The sequence below is a fragment of the Lactuca serriola genome, chromosome 7, assembly GCF_051521515.1.
Source record: "Lactuca serriola cultivar US96UC23 chromosome 7, Lser_US96UC23_V15, whole genome shotgun sequence".
NCBI lineage: Eukaryota > Viridiplantae > Streptophyta > Magnoliopsida > Asterales > Asteraceae > Lactuca > Lactuca serriola.
The window spans coordinates 42842147-42861040 of record NC_136414.1 but is presented as its reverse complement, the minus strand read 5'-3'; positions in this window follow the sequence as shown (position 1 = coordinate 42861040).

Here is an 18894-nt window from a genome sequence, read left to right as displayed (position 1 = left end):
ACTCTCCCTATTTGGTAAATTTTCGACATTTCCATAACTAAGAATCAAATCCATTATTGCTAATAATAGAAACATCCAAACATCAATTTTCATATACGCCATTGCAAGGATAAATAAATAATATAAAATCAAAATTTATTTTATTGCGGAAAAAATTTTGTCCTTACAATGCAATTCATTGAAAAACTATGCTAATACATCTTTCTTAGCAATCTAATTCTAACTCTAAGTAGTAGCTCAAGAATCTAATCTTCGAGAAATGCGATCGAAATCCATTCCTTCATGGTTAGATTCTGCTCACTTCTTCCCTTAAGCTTCCTTTCTTTTCTTCGATCCTACAAAACATCAATTGCAATCTTATCACATTATGTATTAAGAATCTAGAATAGAAGCTTAAAAGAGTTAGTCAATGGATTTTACCTAAAGCAGAGCCATACGTTTTGACTCTCCCATCTCTTAGATCTCTTAGGTAAATAGGGAAACTTCGTCTCCAATGCCCCTTCTCTTGGCAATAAAAGCAAATTGACTCTTTTGGAACATGACAAGGAACTACTTCAGACATTGCCACTCACTTATGATCAAACTTTTCGATCATAGCATGTCTTTTGTTGCCATTGTCTATATCCATAGAGGTCTTGAAGGCAGATTCACCAATCAACTTTGCTTTTCTATTGCGCCAAACCATTGCTGATTCAGTAGCAATAAGCATATAGGTGAGATCTATAAGGGTCACGTCGTGGTTCATCATATAGTACTCTCTTACGAACTTACTATATGAGTTAGGAAGTGACTGAAGAACCCAATCAACATCCATTTCCTCACAGACAACGGATCCCAACATTCTTAACCTATCAATGTGTGACTTCATCCCTAGGACGTGTGCACACACTGACTTTCCTTCTTTATGTTTACTTGCCAAAAGGGCTTGACTGATCTTGAACTTTTCAAGCCTTTGAACTTGTGGGTTAGGGAGAATAATTTGAGGAGGAGGAGGAAGTGAAGCATGATTTCTTGTTCCTCGATCGAATCGTGGAATATCATGTTCATGTGGAAAGCTTGTTCCACGGGATTTGGGAAAACCATAGTTGTCGAACTTTGACATCTACAAAACGGGAGAAAAAAACGAATTCAAGTTAGTTCATAGATTGAGTCCTTAGTAAATCACCCAAATGAGATACTAAGGCTAGGACCCAACACAATATTCTACAACTCGGGAGAGGGATGTCGTAACCCAAATTGCAGAACATTTGAAGGTAAGTGAATGACGATTCACTAATTTCCACCATGAAAAACGAAAAATAAATTTAAGTTTTAAATCTATGAAAACTCCTAGATCCTTTGAGATTCATTGGACTTTCAATGGCATGTTTAAGTCTCGATATGCCCCTCTTGTTTGTGATTGGGATGCCGAGGATCACAAAACGGGTGTGAATAACTATGCAAACTGACATGGTGCCCTCACATGTTACGGTCACCTATTTGATGTGCCGGTAAACCACACACGCTCCACCGAACTATGACATACATTGAGTCACCCTTTGCTACCTTTGCTTAGAACCATTTAGTGTGCCGGTTAACCACACACGCTCCACTAACGTCTTCGCAAGGGCACAAAGTGTAATTTCATGGAATTGCATCAATTCACTTTTGCCTAAGTAACTAAGATTGGGAATTTGTAAAACATTTAGTTACTTTTGTACTTTATTATACTTATAATGAAAGGTTTTGTCCTATCCTACCTGTTTGGCTAACGACCCTCCACTAGTCAAGAGTGCGGCGGGTAAGAGTGGATACCCATTCAATCGCCATTTTATAGGCAATTGCCTTAAACACTCCTTATAGACCAGCTTCGTGAATGAGGTCTACTAACGGTAAGACTGACTTTTACTCATACATATATATAATGTTAGACTTTTAATGTTATATATATAGTATAGGGTGTATTTTACACTTTTAAAATACTAGGTGGTCTAATTTAACAATTATACTTTTAATTCAATTAAATAGTAAACCTAAATTTTTATGGATTTATTAAACTTCTTTTAATTATACACCTTAATTAATTAATAAAACCATAAGGGTGTGATTTGAACTTTTTCAAAACATTACTAGGGTTTTAGAATTTAACATTCCTAATTAAACTTTTAATCAACTTTTAAATTCCAAAACTTGAGGACAAGTTTTGAAACATTTCAAAACATTAGGGTTTAGAATTTAAATATAAATCAAAATTAAACAATTAATCAAAATTTAAATTCCAAAACTTGAGGGAAAGTTTTGAAACCTTTTTCAAAACATTAGGGTTTTAACTATTTAAATTTCAAAACAACAAAACTTTTGGGTTCAAATTTCAACTATAAAACCTAAAGGGGAAAATATGAAACTTTTCATAACAACAAGGATCAAATAACAAATAATCTAAATTAACAATTAATCACATATTTATCCATATTTGATTTATTTAATGATTTCTTGCAAAACAATTTATCAATTTAGTCAAAATAATTAATCAATTATCACATAAGGAAACAATTATCTTATTAATTGATAAATATCTTCAATTAGATCAAGAATATAGTCAAATATATCAAAAAATCGGATTTATATTGATCTAATATGATAAGGTAACTATCCCAAAGCAAAAACAGCAAGAAATCCCGAGATATGCTCCATCTGACGAGTTGACTCGTCGAGTCAAGCTTGGACTCGTCGAGTCTGCATGGACTCGGCGAGTTCAGCTATGGACTCGGCGAGTTCAGCTATCCGAACACCAAAAATCGAATTGTTTAAAAATATAATGCATCAATACAATAGAAACCAATCTAGGCTCTGATACCACTGATCGGTTTTGGTCCTAAGAACATCCTATGTGCTCATACAAACCCTAATGCTTGGATCTAGGTTTCTCTATTGTACATGCAAGTTATCCAAGACTATAAACCCTAATTCTAGCATTCAAATAATCATATTAACATGAGAATAGGTTTATAATGTTACCTTGATTGTTATGTAGCAATAACAATCCCAAATCTCCTTGTATTGACTTTGGAAGGCTTAGAGTCACAAGTGTCACTCCTCTAATGGTTCACAAACACCATAAGCAAGAGGATGAAGAGGAGAGAGGATGGAGGCTACCAAAACTCGTGTGAAACCCTAGCAAGAAGCTTAGCCACGTTTTTGGTCCTTAAGGGATCTATATATAGTGAGGCAATTAGGGTTATCTAACAAGGAAACCCTAATTTGGATGCTTAAGCCCTAAGCAACCCATGGAGCCCTTTCCTTAAGGCCTTGGACGATTTCATATGGGCTTCCCCCATAGAATTCGTCCACCTTATAATATAAGGCAATCCATGGCCCAAATTGCAATTATCTTATAATTACAATTCCAGTCCCTTAAGTTTAATTAATCTCTTTTAGTCACAAAACTAATTACCAATTAATTATTGACTAATATTAATTAAAAAATATGATTTCTCCTTTAATATATTATTCCCATAATATATTAATAAATCATATTTAATCCTTTCTCTCCATAATTCATCCTATCAAGTTGCTTTGGTGAAGGCAACCCAAAAGGACCATGCACCATCGGGTCAAGTACATACCAAAATAGTTATGGACTTAGACACTAATCCAATAGATCTTCCCATCATCTTAATCATAAATAGGTATCATTTATTTCTTTTATTTTATTTTTGTAGAAATGATGTGAATTAGAAGCTAAATAGACTTGAAGAATGATGAAGAAACAAAGGGAATAACTGAATAGGTTAAAGAAAGGGAACAAAAAATGACTATGCAGAAAGCGGAGAATGACATTGGAAATGGAATTTATTGAGATTGAAACGAAAAAGATAAAATCCGAAAGAAGAAATCAGTTTCTCAGCATGAGTCGACTCAATTGTGTATGTGTTTAGTTAGCAAGATTACAGTCATATCCTACTATATTACGTGATAAGTAAAAGGGTTTTAACATTAAAGGGTAATTTTGTCAATTAGCCTTTTATTTATAAATTAAAATGATTATAAAATACGAATATTAATTAAAAGATTTTAAAAAGTATTTAAAAAATAAATTTGGGTAAATACGATATTTTAAAATTTTAGAAGGGTAAATACGATATTTAAGTTTTAAGCTGGACAAATATGATATTTTGTGGTTTAACAAGGATATATACGAAATTCTCCCATTTTTATAAACCTTAATTTATTTTTATTGCGTGGTACTTTAAGCACCCATTGATTTCTATGTGATCTAATTGTGTATTCATGCAAATTATTTTCTTTGAAATGCTTTGGCAAATGAAGCTCAAGAGCTTAGAATTTTTAGGAAAATGTTTTCATCATCCTATGTATGCATATTCATAATAGGATGGGTGGGACTTGACATCCTGGGTACCCAAATGGACATTGTTTATGATTGTTGTTGTGGGTAAATTTCTTGATAATCCTCACATGCCCGAGTAGAAGCTCGCTATCCCTCGTGTGGCATAGGTTCGATGGCCCCTAGTGCTTTATTTGTAGATGTAATGGAAAACTAGAAAATTTTATCTATCATGTGTTCTTCACATCTGACCATCAACATTTTGAGTTGGACTTTGAGATTGACATTGGGTTGGGAATAGATGCATGCATATCATTGCATTTAGCATGAAAATATTATTCATCTTCTGGAATTGTATGAAAGAAAAATATTTTTGCATTTTTCAACAAAATATTATTTATAACTTTTAGGAGGATCAATTCAAGTATTGGGATTGATATTCCTTACTTAAAATGAGTTGATCATTGGGTAGCTCACTAGACATTTCATTGTCTAACTTATTTTGGTTGTATGTTCAGATTGAGACTTGATGTAACATTCCAATTTCAAGTACTTATATTATTTCTTGTATTTTTATTAAAGTGACTCATTTGGTCCCTTGGAAAAAAATGCTTGCAATTTTGGTCGTACGCAGGGCGTATGTAAGAGTACGTGCTGCGTACTCATATAGTTTGGAACTCAAATGATTAGCTAGTACGTTGCGCGTACTAGCCCAGTCTTCAAATCCAAATTTTAAGGGTTGCTCCCTATTTAAAGAACATGATGTCCCCATTTGATCATCCTTATCAGCTACCAAACCCTTCTTAAAACCCTAATCTCGAGTTGAGTTGCTTGTGTGAACTTTTGCAAGTTTTTGAGTGTTCTTGGTGCTTGTAGTAGAAGATGGAGACTAGAGAATAAGGAGTGGGTGATAGCAAGCTTGTAGATCCATAAACCTTTCCTCCTTGTGCATCATTTTCGGGTATAAAGTCTATACCTTGGCAAGCTTTTCATTAGATCTTTATGGTTGAATTTTCATCAACTTTTGTCCCCAAGATTGGACCTTTATGAGTTTGGGGCACTCTGGGAAATCCTGTCCTTTCATGCATTTTAGGACCTATTGAATCAAAAAAATGGTTGCTTGATCTTTCCCTTTGGCTCATGCATGAGTGAACTAGCTTAGAGTGTGTTAGAAGCTAAAGATTGTTACATTGAGTCCTTCCTATCCATGCAAAGGCTTAAAGCCAACGACTTTATGGGCTAAGACATCTTAGAATAGTCAGATTTGAGGTTGAGTTAGTTGTCTTAAGGTATTAAGACACTAAGTTAGTGGAAGTAGAGGCAGACAGAGTACGTCGGGCGTACTCCTGGCTACGCCCTGCGTAGCCGGTTCTGCCCCCGATGGATTTTGATTTCGTTGTACGCCCCACATAAGAAGTGGTATGCCCAACGTATTCGTTGGGCAGTTGACTTTTGTTGACTTTGACCTTTGGTCAAGATTTGGGGTTGTTGACCATGGGAATGGCAAAATAGTCTTTTTGACCTTAGAAGATTTAGTTGTGGGATTTGGACTCATGAGTGAGTTTTGGAACTTAATTATTAATTAGGGTTAATTATTTTGTTAATTAGGCGGATTCTAAATCTGAGAGTTCGGGTGTGAGATTTATTTGCCGTCAGTTTTAGGTGAGTCTCCTCATTTATTTTTACCTACGTGGTAGAATAGTTGTATCTGTAATGACCACTTGGGTCTAGCTATTATGATTATGTGATGTTGTTAATATGTGACTGGGACTGCTGATAGTCTCCAGGGTTCTTAATAACCCACATGGCGTGATCTTAGCCCATTGGGACTGTTGATAATCCACAGGGTTGTTGATAACCCATAGTTGTTTATTTATGTTGTGTTGTATGTGGTATCTTGTGGAACTCACTAAGCTTCGTGCATACAATTGTTGATTTATATGTGGCAGGTACTTCCAAGGACCACGGGAAGGAGAATGTCTGATTATACACACTCGCCGAGAGATTTATTACAGGGATAGTTTATGAACTATGATATTTGTGATAATGGTTGTTTTGGGATAATTATGTATTTGATAAATTGGTTGTGAAACCTTAATTTTGGTAAATTAAAAATAGAAATTTTGGGCTGAAATTTGAGGCGTTACACTTGATGCTTAAGAGATAGCACGGATTTTAGAAGACCTCAACTTGTTGGGAACTTGAAAATTTATTATGATACCTAATGAACAACCTCACCCCTTAAAACATTTATTAAAATATTTGGATCGTGAACCTTTCCGTATTAAACTTGAAACTTTTAAAATTTTAAGAATTTGAAACTTTGTTTGAAAATAAGTTTACACATGGGCCCTAGCGATGGGTATTACAAATACCTTCATCCTGAGCTACTCTTACCACCAGGGTTATCACAAAGAAAAATATCATAGTATCTTTAGTTATTAACGGTTAAAAACATATTATTTCTACCGTATCAATTTTTGATATTTTCCGGTAACATTTTGTAACACTAAAAAATCACAGCAAATTTAAAATTTTCAAAACCAATCATTAATCAACATTGTTTACAAAAATAGTCTTTGTTTCAAAAGCATTATTTCAAATTAGAGTTTTTTTTCCCAAGACCTAATGACATAAAACAGGAAGTTGTGTGCGATCACACCTTCGCCTTCCCACAATCCTCTGAAGTACTTGAAACGATAACTAAAAATTGTAAGCCAAAGCTTAGTAAGTTCCCAAAGTACCAGCATACACACACAAACAAACACACACACACACATACACACACACACACACATATATATATATATATATATATATATATATATATATAATAGCATATACTAGGTCCACAACTAGAAAGACTGGATTACCCCCGAGCCCATAGTATGAGTCTGACATGCTAATCGGGCCCTTAGCTCATATCTGGAATGCTCTTGGGTTTGTTGGCTACAACACAAAGTAGTACAACCTAAACCCAACACAATATGTCGACATATGTAACAAATAAACATAAATACGAACCATCAAATATAGATAATCATGCAAATCTACTAATCAGTCATAGACTAGCAAAATACTATCCTAACCAGGATAAAAAAAAATCTAGTGGGTCGACATTAGTGTCATTGACCTACGGTACAGTGAGAAGAAACTCACCTTGCAGTCTGACGAATAGCTGAACAATACACTGCTCCAAGTAGTGGCTCTATAGGTCACCTATTCAACAGATAGAGACCAAGGCTTAACTATAGCTCAAAATACCCAAAATACCCTTAAGTCAAACTTGGTCAACCCTGGTCAAATCAAAGTCAACGGTCCAGGTCCAATAGTCAAAATCCCTTCCCATTAGAGTATGCCCTACATACCAAGAAAGTACCCCCAACATACTTTGATGTTAACCAAAGGTGGGGCGCTGACCGTGTATGCGCAGCGTACCTCCAGGTACGCCCAACGTATGCTGCCCAGTCCCAAAACTTCGTTAAGACCTTATTCCATTAATCCCTTCTGTCCAAAACTCAGATCCAAGCCCAAAATGATGTCCTAAGTCATAAAGTTTCGAACTTTATGACTTTGCATGGCTATAAAGTGTCCAATACCAAATACCCTAATTCCTTAACTACCACACCCCCAAACCGAGAAGGCAAAAACATTCGGGGGCAAAGGAAGTTATGTACAACATCATAACAATTGCATAATAGTAAAACAAGCAACAACATCCATTGTATTGAAAATATAGTTAATATATTTGTGTTCTTAGTATTGTTTGTATGACACCAAAATGTATAGAAAAATAAAAGACGAGTCTTCAATATGCTCTGTCTTCTCAAAATCTTGTGTGAGTGTACCTGTCTACTGGCTCCCAGAGAATACAAGTTAATTTGAAAAGAGAGTATCAGCATTTAAGTTGGGGAGTTCATAAGCATTTAGTATTAGAAATCTGTCTTTGTTTCATGAAAATGTTAGTGTGTTGCTCCAAAAAATCCAATATTTTCTATAATAAATGAAGTGTAGTCTTAGGCCTTAAGACCAAAATGTTTGTATGTTATTGTACTCTGAAATAGTATAAGTGTATGTTTATCATAAATGTATGTATTCTTTACTAGAAAATAGTGTACTATACTTGTATGAACTCTGATGTGTACAAGTACTAGAAAATAATGATATGTTGTCTTATTACTTAAAATAATACCACCGAAGTGATGTTTATTTGGTAAACCAAAAATGTTTAGTTAATGTTTAATGTGAGTGAGATTATAACCATACTAAAATGACTAGTGGCCTGGACGACGTTCTTCAGGCGTCAGAATGTTATGACATTTTTCACCCCAGACCTGCCGGTCTAACTGTAGCTAACAGTTTAGGTGCGGGATTGTTAGTCCAGTATAGATCTATATACAAATTCACGCTCTCCTTCCAAGAGACTCTGGTTATAATTTAGGACTTTTAGCATGTACTCTATTAGGTACCATGAAGTAGTGGATCACATTTTATTATTAACTCGTTTACGTATAGTGTGTACATGTTTTCTTGTTCTTGTAAATGAATAGTGTACTCGTAGTGAAAAGTAATTATACTTATGTAATTATTCATGTGATGTACCCTTGAACTAGAAAATAATTGATCCCTAAACACTACCCATAATAGTTTATAAGTTGTTATATCTGTACTAAAAATGATTAAGGAAATACCCCATTGCTCGGCATGTTATAAAAGGTATAGAAATTGTTTATTAAAATAAATATTATACTTATGAATATATGGTGTATGTATAATTAAAGTTTAAAAGACAGTCGAACAAGTGACCATATCTTAAGTCCACAACCAAACAAGGAACAATAGTTAAGGCAGAAACATTGGACCTAAGCCTGTTAAATCTCAATTATACATACATACATACATATATATATATATATATATATATATATATATATATATATATATATATATATATAGTTTGATAAAAGAAGTAATTTAAATAGTTGAAAAGATTTTATAATGGTTTGACATAGTTTATAAAGGCATTAAATAGATTGAAAGGGTTTGTAACTATTTTTAATTGTTAACATAAACTACTTTGTGTTTTAATTGTATTCCCCTAAAACATTGAAAAGAATTGAAAATATAGGGGTATGAGCTCACCTTAAGTGAGTGTTCGAGAGGGGATACGGTGTAGTAGTGCAAATCCTCAAGTTAGAACCCGTATGAATATCCATATCCTAATAGTGTTTAACGCATAATATGTGTATAATTAGTGGAATTAATAGTAAATATGTTACATAATAACGAATTATGTAAGAATTACTTACAACAAGGAGTCTTAGAAATGAACCGAGAGTATGAAGGAAGTTTTCGGTGTGCCTGGGTGATTTTGGTTGCTTGAATATGTGAGGAGTGTTCTTGGTGGAAATAAGGAGATTGGGGTGTTTTCGGTTGGTGATATGAAGATTGGATGGTGATTTCGGTTGGTATTAAGAACACTTGAAGATTTTGGCAAGATCTTATGAAGCTTCAAGTGAGTCTTAGGATGATACTTGAGAGAAAAGATGATGATTTCGCATGAGTTTTTGAGAGAAGAGGGTGATGTTTTCAGTTCAGATATGTGAGAATGAGGATGTGTTTTCGGCCCAACATATAAGTATGGAAGAAAAATCTGATGGGATGTTTGCATTGGAAATCGCATTATCACCTAGAGTTGTGTCACAATGGATAAAATTTGTGAGATGTCGGCGCGAAGCAAGTGGACATTGCGAGGGTTTTCGGTCTAGGCCGAGAATCACTTTCGGTCCGAGGCTTTGTCCTATGCGAGATTGCTCGGATTTTGAGGTATTTGATTTCTTAACCAAAATACATAAATAAATATAATTTAACATATTTTAATCAAATGGTTCTAATTATTTTCCCATGGTTTGACATTCCTTAACCTTTGTTGACCTGAAATAATGGGTTGTCACATTAACCCATTAAGACTTCCTAGTTCAAGCATGCAAGGATATTAACGACCAAGAACCCATTTTTATGACTCAAGCTACTCTACAACCTCTGAAAGGACAGCTCATGAAGTGTAGAGTAGACTATACTCAAGAACACCAAGCAAAAGGGACTGACATGCATGAAACTTAACCATAACAAGAACTAAAGGAAATATTCATCAAGGTCATAACTTTTTACCTCCAAAATGATGTTTGAGGGGGAGGTACTTCTGGATCTAAGCTCCTTTTGAGTTCCCAAGATGATTCCACCACCTTCCCCTTCCTTCAATGTCACCAAAAACACACACACAAGGTCAAAATGTACACACACGAGGTTAGGGTTTGTAGGGGTCAAGATGAATGATGGAGGCTGATGAAAGAAAAGACCCTGAGGATATATATGGGATTAAATAGTGCAAAAACCCTAAACATTAGGTTTTTCATCCAGACCGAGTACACCCATCATACTCAAAATGGTGACGTTTTTCTTTCAGAGACCTTACGCCCAGCGTACTCTGGGAGTACGCCTAACGTACTCATGTAGAGTGATTTCTTCCTTAAGTGTCACGTGGGACCAATTTACAAACAAAATTCATTCCAAGGGTCAAAATGCAATATTTCTTTATACCACGGTTAAACGTAGGAATACCTCATTGTAACGCCCGGTTTCCTGGTACGTATTTAACTTAATTATTTATGCATCTTAGAAGGGCTACTCGACGAGTTGGTGGCCCTAACTCGTTGAGTTGAAGGCATTATATGCGTGGGTTTTAAGTGAGCTACTTGACGAGTCGGGGTCTTGACTCGGCGAGTAGGATAGGCTGGATGAAACCCTAATCTTTAGGGCTTGCACCCTATTTATGCATCATATCTGGCCTCCACCCCAGCCTCTATCACCTCCAAACCCTAATCCACCTTGAGTGATCTTGAACTATATGTTTCCATTTTGAGTGTTATTTGTGCCGTTTGAAGCTTGTGGAAGAAGAAGAAGAAGAAGATAGAAGGCTCAAGAGGGAAGAAGTAGATCCAGGAACTACACTCCATTTGCTGCATTTTCTGGTAATCAAGCCTGTAACTTGATCATTCTTCTCTTGGATCTATTTACTTCCATTTTGTGAAGGTTTTGGTTCAAGAACCTTAGTCCTTTGGATTGGGACGTCCCAATTGACTTATATCTCAGATCTGGGTCTAGGAAAGGTTCCATGGCATAAAGGTGCAAACTTTATGACCATGGAAGCCCCATGCAAGCTTGTAAGCAAGTATATGGCCTTTTTAGCCCTAAAAGACCATGCATGGAAGGAAAGCTCGAGACTTTATGTGTCCAACAGGTTTTAAAAGCCTAGATTTAGTATATTGTGCCTTGGTTTAGGGTGTTATGGCTTGTGGACCAAGATTTACATCTAAGAGAATTTAGGGTTTGGGTTAAACCCATTAAGAAGGACTAAGGACAGGTAAAGTTGGAAACTTTACCCTTAAGAGTGTATTCCCAGTATGTAGATGAGGTTTGGAGCATAGATATGAGAGATAGGAGCTTAATCCATTGGGATGGCTCAATCAGATAGGGGAACTCGGCGAGTCTAGGGAAGGACTCGACGTGTTAAAGCGGGTTGTCCCGATTATTATGATAGGAAGAACTCAACGAGTCTATGAAGGGACTCGACGAGTTGACTCAGTTGACCACAAGTTTGAGCATTATAGGGACTTGCCGAGTTGGGAGATAACTCGACGAGTTGGGTTGACTGGGAGTTGACCTTGAATTTTAACTTTGACATTGACGTTGACTTTGACTAGGGGTAAATGGTCATTTTACCCTAAGAAGGATTATCAGATTTTGATTAAGTGTTATTATGGAACTGATAAACGAAGAGTCGTCGGAGCAGCAAACATGGATTCCTCGCTCGAGTTTTCAATAGTCAGTCTTGCAAGGTGAGTTTTCTTCAGTAGGAACGGGTCTAAGGCACCGAAGCCGACATGTAGCATGATATGTTAGTAGCTGAGTGTGGGCGAGGCCCGTATCTCATAGTAGCCGAGTGTGGGAGAGGCTCGTACCTCATAAATTAGTTTGATTATGGGTATATGTTTGATTGATAGATTTAGTTATACTTGTTGTCTGTGTGATACTTGTATGTTTGTTTAGAAGTTAAGTGTGGGTGGGGCCCATACCTCATAGCAGCTGAGTGTGGGCGGGACCTGTATCTCATAGTAGTCGATTGTGGGCGGGGCTTGTACCTCGAAGTAGCTGAGTGTGGGCGGGGCCCATATCTCAGAGTCAGTAGAGTGTGGGCGGGGCCTGTATCTCCATGAGTGTGGGCAGTGCCTTTATCTCTTAGTTGCACGTTATATGTGTATGGTATGTGGTATGTTGGGGAGACTCACTAAGCTTTGTGCTTACAGTTTTCAGTTTTGGTTTTAGGTACTTCCACTAGCAAAGGGAAGGGCTCACGATGATCGCATGGCACACACCATAGTTTCAGCCTGGGATTGTTTTAGACTATGATATTTTCTCATATGATTTCGATATAGTATTTGACATGATGTTTTGAGATACATGGCTTTGATTTTCTTGATTATGATGGATGATTTAAGGTTTTACTATAAGTTTTAAAATGAAATTTTTAGGCTGTATTTTTGGGATGTTACACTCATTGTCAGGATATTACAATTCTCCCCCACTTGAGCTAGACTTTGTCCTCAAATTGAAATGTTGTGAATAACTCAGGATAATGCTCCCGCATCTCTGCCTCCGTCACACAGGTCCACTCAGAGCCTCTACGGTGTTGCCACATAACCTTTACCAAATGTATCTCCTTGTTGCAAAGGACCTTCATCTTTCTCTCCACTACCGCTACCAACCTCTCAACATAATTCAGACGCTCATCAACTTGAATATCATCCAAAGGTAACACTGCCTTGTCGTCCAACACGCATTTTCGCAACTGCGAAACTCGGAAAGTGTTGTGCATCTAGCTGAGCTCACTTGGAAAATCCAACTGGTAGGCCACCCTTCCTACCCTGACGATCACACAGAACGATTCAATATATCGGGGACCCAACTTCCCCCTCTTCCTGAAGCATATTACACCCTTCCAGGGTGATACCTTCAGTTGCATCATATCACGGACCTGTAGCTCCAACTCTGATCGACACTGTTCGACATATCTCTTTTGCCGACTCTGAGCTATCTACAATCTCTGCTTGATCTGATGGATGAGCTCATTATTTTGGACCAATGTTGGAGTGATAGCTGTTGTTGTAGGAAAACTCCACAAGAGGTAGTAGGAATCCCAACTCCCAACAAAATCTAAGACACAAGCCTGCAACATATCCTCAAGTGTCTAGATGGTCCACTCACTCTAGTCGTCGGTCTACAGATGATAAGTAGTGCTGAAATGTAGCCTCATACCTAGTTCCTCATGGAACTTCTAGCAGAATCGTGAAGTGAACCAAACATCTCGGTCTGATGCAATGGAGACCGGAACCCCATGACGAGCAACAATCTCACAAACATACACATCGGCCAACTTCTCGGCCGAAGAGCTCTCCCGGATGGCCAAAAAGTGGGCACTCCTGGTCAATCGATCCACGATGACCCATATAGCATCAAAACCCTTGGCAGTCTTTGGTAGCTTCGCGATAAAATCCATGGCGATTTGTTCCCACTTCCACATGGGAACTTCTAAAGGCTGCAGCTTGTCATTCGGCCTCTAATGCTCGGCCTTTACAATCCTACAGGTCAAGCACCTCTCAACATACCAAGCTATATCTCTCTCTTCATACACGGTGACCAGTAACTTATTCTCAAATCCTGATACATCTTGGTGGCTCCCGGGTGTATCGAAAAGCGAGACTTATGTGCCTCCGCCAAAACTGTCTCCGGATCCCACCAGAAACCGAAATCCTTACCCGACCACACTAGGTCAACAATCCTCGTCTATTGGTGACAAATATGTCGATCTCGCACCTGATCCTCTCATGTTTCCAGTGCTCCTTCTTGATTCCTTTTGTTTTTCCTCATTGACCAAATCTAAAAATGGAGAATCAATAGATACCCTCAAACACATACCCCTAGCCGAAGATCCAACTAACTTGCGGATCAAATCATTCGCGAACACATTCGCTTTACCTGGATGGTAAAGGATCTCACAGTCATAATCCTTGACCACGTCAAGCTACCTGCAATGTCTCATGTTCATGTTCTGCTGGTCCATAAGATCTTGCAAGCTCTGGTGATCCATGTAAATGGTACATCAGATCCCATATAGATAATGTCTCCAAATCTTTAGGGCAAACACCACTGCCCCCAACTCTAGATCATGAGTAGGATATCATGCCTCATGCGGCTTTAGCTGTCGAGAAGCATACGCGATCACTCGCCCTCTCTTCATAAGAACCGTCCCCAAACTAGTGATGGATGAATCAAAAAATACAATGAAATCCTCGAAACCCTCCAGAAGGGTCAACATCGGGGCCTCACATAACCTTTGTCGTAGTGTATGAAACGTCGTCCGCTGCTTCGAGACCCAACAGAAATCTACTCCCTTCCTCGTCAGACAAGTAAGGGGTACAACAATCATGGAGAAATCTTGGATAAATCTTTGATAATATACTTCTAAATCCAAGAAAATTCTGATCTCTGAGGGGGACTTCGGGACCTCCCACTGCATCACAACCTTAATCTTGGCTGGATCGACCACAATCTTATTTTGGTTAACGAGATGCCCCATCAACTGGACCTCTCGTAACCAAAACTCACACTTCGAGAACTTGGCATACAGCCGTTCCCACCTCAATACTCCCACAAGCTCTCAAAAATGCTCCTCGTGCTATTCTATGCTCTTGGAATACACCAAGATATCATCAATTAAAACAATAACTGATCGATCGAGCATCAGCCTGCACACCTAATTCATCAAATCCATAAGCACTACAGACGCATTGGTGAGCCCAAATGGCATCACCACGAACTTGTAATAACCATAACGAGTCTGAAACACAGTCTTGTATATATAGAGGGAGGATCATTTGAGAACCTATAGTTTCCTGAGAACCCGAGAACTAATTTTAGACCTTTAGATAAAAAAAATAGAGGGCTTAGATTTCTTATGGCAATTCTGCAAATAAGTGGTAAAAAAGAGACGCGGGGGTATCTAGATTTTTGGATCTAGGGGCGTTATTGGCATTAGAATATGTCGAATCTATTTCTTATTTCAAAACCAATTTCTCAATTGCATATCACCGATGATTACTCACATTCTCCTTCTGTCGATTCGTTTCCCCCAAATGCACCATCGTCTGGAATCCATGCCACCTCCGGCCATCGACTCTTTGTTCTTTAGATTGCCGGCTACAAATCGAAGAGTCAACAAATCTATAACATCCTCACAAAATCTCACAAATCAAGTTTTTGACGGCCGTTAATGGCGGTCCCTGTAGATGTTGTTATCAAGCAGTCGCTGCCATCTCTGAGTTTGTGTTTCGCTTTGAAACCTTCTTCGCCTTCTTCATTCTCTTGGTAATCACTTCATGAATTTTGAGAAAAACGAGTTTGTATGGTTAGATAAGAAATGTATACCTGCTTAAATCATTTCGTGTACTCGATTCAGGTACGCCTCTGTTTTCTCTTCTCTCTGCTGATTCTAGGTTAATAGTTTTGTTTCTCTACTAGCCTGCATTTCTTTCTCTGGTTCGTTTCATTTTCAATACAATTGATTCTCCGTCATTCAATTTTGGTATCAATCAATCTCGTATATGTTTAATGTATCTCTTTATTTTAAGCTATGTATGTTTTATAAAGTTTGTTTGAAATCATTTACGCCTTCCATGTGTTCGACAAAATGCCCCAATCAATTATGCCTTTCACATATGTCAATCGATGTCAATTTTCAGGGATCAAAGAGCAATATTTATGCGTTATTATGGAGGAGAATAAGAAATTTAGGGTATGTTTTTCAGAAAGTAGTAGTCTCTCACTATATCTGTAGCACTGTTTATCAATATTGGTCCTATTGTGCTAATATTGAAGTTGGGTGTGCTTTTATACTGTAGAAATCTGTTGTGGTTGATGTTAGATTCGAGTGTTTGGCAAAAATCTTAGTTCTTATTCAACAACGTGATGTCGTGACTTTAAAGGGACTTAAAGTCATGTGATTTTCCTAAAATCCAAACACCTTAAACAACTTTTTTGCACCTAATTTTGTTTACATTTCAAACAACTACTTATGTTTAGCCAATTTCACAAAAAAAATGGCATTATCTTTTTGCAAAATGACAAAATTATGTTATGTTTAAAAGGCTTCAAAAGGGAGTACATGAGGAACCTTCAAGCTTACTTAGAAGAATAGATGAACTTTAGGTCCATCGTTTACAAGAAAAAATTTGGTTTAACAATTATGATGATAATTATGGACTTATAATAATACCTGTAATTAAGTTATATCTCTCTCTTGAAATGTTAATTGTGCATTGAACATAAATAAACTAGGATTGTTGTGATTTGGCAGGTCCCAATTAGTGAGTCTTTGCTAGATTCATTTGATATCTGAACACTATAATCTATTTATATGTTCAATAATTCTGTCAGATAGTAATTTTATAGATATTTTTGATGTTAAATCTGTGCACCATGAATAAATTATTCATGTAAGTATCAATGTGCAAGAGGATCTTATGTTGTTAGTTCCTTATACTAAAGGACCAAACAAGAAGCCATATATGGCTATAATCAAGGTATTTCGGTTTGGTCTATTTTTTCTAAATCAAAACTTGCCTGGATACTTGATGTCTTGATCCATAAATTACATATTATTCACATATGAATCACATGTGATTCACATGTAAATCACAATCACACATGACTTACATGTAAATCACATGTAATTCACATATGAATACCTATAATTCACATGTAAATCACAAGTTGGTCACATATGATTCACATGTAAATCACATTTACACGTGATTCACATGTAATTCACATATGAATCATATGTGATTCACAAGTAAATCACATTTGATTCACATGTAAATCACAAGCGATTCACATGTAAATCATATGTGATTCATATGTAAATCGCATGTGATTCATATGTTAATCGCATGAAAATCACATATGTATTTTTGTGAGTGTTTTTGCATTAATCATTTTTTTAATTTTTCTTGTAGCTTTGGAAGAAATTGTGGTGAATATTGAAGAGGTGAAAAATGATAAATTAAAGAAAATAAAGAAATATTGACACGAAGACATGAAAACACTTTGAAATTTGTAGAATTTTTTATTTTTTATTTTTTATTTTGTATCGAATAAAATATTTGTACTATTATGTTTATAGATTTATTAATAAAAATGATATTTTTTGGGATTTACTTACAAATATTATAGTATAAGAAATATACATATATGCATTTGAAAAAATATGCATATATGCACTGATTTTTGTTTTTAAATGCAGTTTTTTTTTTTGAAAAAAATGTAACTTTCTTTAAAAAAAACTTGCAGTTTTCATTAGAAAAATTGATGTTTTTAAATTTTTTTTTTCAATTTTGTTTCAAAAATTCATGTTTGTTTTCTAAAAAAATTAAAAAATCTGCATTTAGAAGAAAAAACGAAAAATACTATATTTAAAAAAATATGAAAATTTGATTTATGATGTTAATTTTTAGACATTTACATTAATATATTAAATAACACAAAAAAAATTAAACATTAAATTAGATTGGTAAGAAGACGATCATGTCCTTAATGAATTACTTTTGATCCAATACTTCACTTTAGTTCTCGGGAAAAATACGATTTCTCAACCGATCTCAACCCTATATATATATATATATATATATATATATATATATATATATATATATATATATATATATATATATATATATATATATATAGAGAGAGAGAGAGAGAGAGAGAGAGAGAGAGAGATGGTTGATTAAGTCAAACATAATTTACGTTGGAAAAGGTTTGTTGGCACCATATATGCTTTGCCGTTAAAGAAAAAAGAAATGAAAAACGTAATGAGTCAACGTTTTATGTTTCCAATATCATGTTAATATGACTATATTATATAATTATTTGATATGAATATATAAGTATATAACTCGAATCACCTTCACTCCTTCAGATTTTAGCAGTTACGAAAATCCTCCATCTAATGATATAATACCAACCAGCCCTACACAGAAAATCCACTTTTTATTATTTTTGCTTGGCCAGTTGGATAAATAAAATCTATTAAAAAAAGACTATAAAATCCTTAAATGATCTCGATCAGTTTATATTTAAAAAATAATAATAACAACCTTAATTTTTGAGAATCAAATTAATAAGTTTTTAATAAAATAAAATTCTTATTTTTCAAATCAAATACCTAATTAACTTTTATTTCTAATAACACGATCTTTTATTTAATTATAAATTTATAATATAACTATTAAACAAAAGTTCCAAATCAAATCACTCTAAAAGATCTTTTGTTTGTCCGACTTGGGACCAATTCAAAACCTGTATCTTTCTTTTCACATGTGAGCAATTTTTAACCGTAGACATTTTGCCTAGAGCTAGAAGTTAAACACATCGTTTAGGTACGGAGTCGTTCG